The 3,265-nt window shown below is 42.5% G+C and overlaps 1 non-coding gene across 1 annotated transcript; it reads right to left on the reverse strand.

Annotated features, from left to right (window-relative positions):
- Positions 1-259: 259 nt before the first annotated feature.
- Positions 260-361, reverse strand: LOC138690230 (small nucleolar RNA SNORA5). Its single transcript, XR_011329037.1, has one exon. It is a non-coding gene; the product is annotated as a small nucleolar RNA SNORA5 (small nucleolar RNA).
- Positions 362-3,265: the final 2,904 nt, after the last annotated feature.

Raw genomic sequence — 3,265 nt, forward strand, 5'->3', positions numbered from 1 at the left:
CACGCACTGGTTCCTAAAAACTGTCATGCTAGATTAAGCCATTGGTCCTTCTAGATCCATATCATGTTTCTGACAAAGGTGAACACCTGGCTTTACAAAGTAAGATTCTCTAGTAAAATATCTGAGCTATTATGGAATAATACACAACGTGTAGGGTCAGACTGACATTCCTTTCCTGACCACCATGGGTGACTTGTTTACATCTTGAAATAGGAGCTTTTGTTATTTATTTTTTTACATCAACTTGCATGGCAGCGCATATTGTTATTAAGCATTAATTTATCCAAGTTCCTGAAAAAATCTGGACATAGTCCTTGACTTAACGGTCTCCTGTGGCAGTAAATTCCAGAAGGAGGCTGCAGGCTGCATATAGTGCTTATTCTCTCTGTTTCTTCTACATGGACTGCACTCTCATTTAATCCTCTCTCCTATTGTCTTTGTGCTATGTAACATAGTTAAGAGGAGAAACTGTTTAGTCCCTGTGACCTTCATAATCTGAATATCCTCCCTTCACTTAGTCTCCTCCTCTCCAGGCAAATAAATTTAAGACTCTCTGGTTTTAGTAATCTCATCCCAAATATTTTTCCTATTTTTATTACCCTCACAGATCTTTATGATCTTTACTGTTTGGTTTCTAGGGTTTTAAGGCCCTGTGGGATCAAAAGAGTAATCTCACCAGCTCAGTCATCCTCAAAAATATTCTTTAGTCATTTTCTATCAGCTGTCAACTGCAATGCAGTTTTTCAGAGGTTTTGCTTCCATCAGAGATTCTTGGCAAGTCTTTAGCAGAACTTACTCCAATCATAGCTGTGAGGTGCTGATTGTCTCAGTGCCTCCAAATGGTGGGTGCACCCCAGGAGTCTAGGAACTTCACTCTCCACCCAGAAAGGCAGATAACTATTATTTAAAAGGAAATATCTCCACAGAAGCCTCTCCACCTCTAATGTTTATCTTCTTAAATCTAAGGCAAAAATTTCAGCTGACAGCTCAGTTTCAGCTGACAGTTCAGGTTATTTGCAAAGAGGGATCTTGATGCTGTTCCCATCAGATATGTTTCTCATCTTGTTTTTTACAACACTTAGACTCAGCAGCCAAGATGGGCAAAGATGTATTAAACACGAAGGCAAAGAGTGGAAGAATAGCTGGGGCTATGAACAAACATAGATGAATCTCATACAGGAACCCAAATACAGATGAACCCAGATAAGTCTCAGGTAATAAAGTGTAGAAGAGACTGATGAGCAATATCTTTTTAAGGTCTTACCATTCTAAAGGCCCTTGCTTCCTCCAATCAAGATAACTTAGTGAAGACATCCTAATCTCACAATGTCTACTTTAAATGTGTCGGGTCTTGATTTTAAAAGAACTGCAAAGATTATCCAGCTGGGATGTTGTAGCTAGCAATCAAGTCTTACCTGTTCATCTGGAGGAAATGGGTGTCTGACCTTCAAAAGCTTAGAGAAGACCAGGCAAGACCTGGTCTGGTCTTCTCCCCTGAATTTAAACCAGGCTATTTCACTGTGTGGTATTTATCTCTATCTCGTTTTGCTGAATGTTTGAGTCATTGGTGTTAGATCTCATCGTGCCCTTTCAGAAAGACTATGACCATCTTGCTGTGCTTACCCTATTGCTGCCAGTAATTCTGCTATTACCCGGGCATACAGTGAATCAGCTAATCCTACGAGCGCTGCTGCTTAAGGCCTGATGAACTCCGGGCCTCTCCAAGAGAAAGCTTTTGGCAACGTTCACACTGCAAGGGCTGGTGCTGTTGCACAGAAGGATTTGTTTGAAAGGTGGCGTTTCTTTTTCTTTTACAAGCCAGGAGAGGCTAATTCATCTTGGCTCACTGCAGCCTTCTGCACCGTCTGTGCTGCCTGCATATTAAACACTTGGTTTTATATCCCCCTCTTCCATTTCAGAGTTTACTTCTACTTCTGCTTTGGAAGATTTTCTATTCCTTTTTTCATCGTTGTGTGTTAGAAAGGCCATCCTACCTAGCCAGAGCAGGGGTCATCTGAGATTTAAATCTGGCTTCCAGGTTTCCAAGGCCAAGTCAAACTTGTCATTGGATGAATTATGGCTAAAGCTGGACACATTATTATCACTCAGTCATCTGGTCTGAGTGCTAAGTCAGCATGAGGTAATGGGCTTGTAATGGCATCCAAGTCAGACGGGTCTCTAGGATGGCTTCATCTAGAGTGTTTTTCCTTTATAGTGAGCTTCCCAATGAAGACCAAAAGGGCTTTTAAACATAAAAACGTAGTTCAATTACAGAATATTTACTTAATCTTTCACACAGACAAAACTCAAAATGATTAGGTCAGAAGAATAAATTTAAAAGGAGGGCTATAAACAACTTCTTTACCAACTTGGTACTTGCTTCCAAGCTGGGTTTTAAGCACTTCAGTGAGTTTATGAGTTGCAGTAAATATTGCACAGTGTCCTCTGGTTTCCAGGAAGTTTTCTTTTTGCCCCTCTGAGGCCAGGATATGTCTGCTTTTCTCTGCTCTCAGACGCTTTTCTCTCTTGAACAGCTGGTTCACTACTCCTTGCTGCATGCATCTCTGTTCCTCCCTGCCATACCTTGCAGTAGGATAATTAACTTTTGTCAGGCATATTCAGGTTCTCCCAATGGAAGGAAAAACCTCTTTCTTTCCAGTGGTCTTACCTGATCTACTCATTCTCTTTGCAAAAGAAGAGAATTCATAAGCAGGTAAAGTAGATACTATCTGTATGTGGTGGGTTGAACTTGGTGCCCACCAAGCTGCTCTCTCACTCCCCATCCTCAGCAGGACAGTGGGAAAAAAATAAGATGAAAAACTTGTGGGTTGAGATAAAGTTAGGAGGATTGCTCATCAATTACCAGCATGGGCAAAATAGACTTGACTTGGGGAAATTAACAGCAGAGTGGGATAAGGAGAAATAAAAACAAAACTAAAACCACCTTCCTCCCACTCCCCTTCTTCCCAGGCTTAACTTCACTCCTGACTCTTCTACCTGGTCCCCCTCAAGCAGTGCAGGGGAATGGGCTTGAGTTCAGTCCATAACACTTCATCTCTGCCGCTCCTTCCTCCTCACCCTCTTCGCCTGCTCCAGCATGGGGTCCTTCCCATGGGACATAGTCCTTCATGAACTGCTCCGACGTGGGTCCTTTCCACAGGCTACAGTCCTTCAGAAGCAGACTGCCCCAGCGTGGGTCCCACATGGGGTCACAGATTGTGCCAGAAAACCTTCTTCTATGTGAGGTCCTCTCCACAGGCTGGAG

The sequence above is a fragment of the Haliaeetus albicilla genome, chromosome 20, assembly GCF_947461875.1.
Source record: "Haliaeetus albicilla chromosome 20, bHalAlb1.1, whole genome shotgun sequence".
NCBI classification, from domain to species: domain Eukaryota; kingdom Metazoa; phylum Chordata; class Aves; order Accipitriformes; family Accipitridae; genus Haliaeetus; species Haliaeetus albicilla.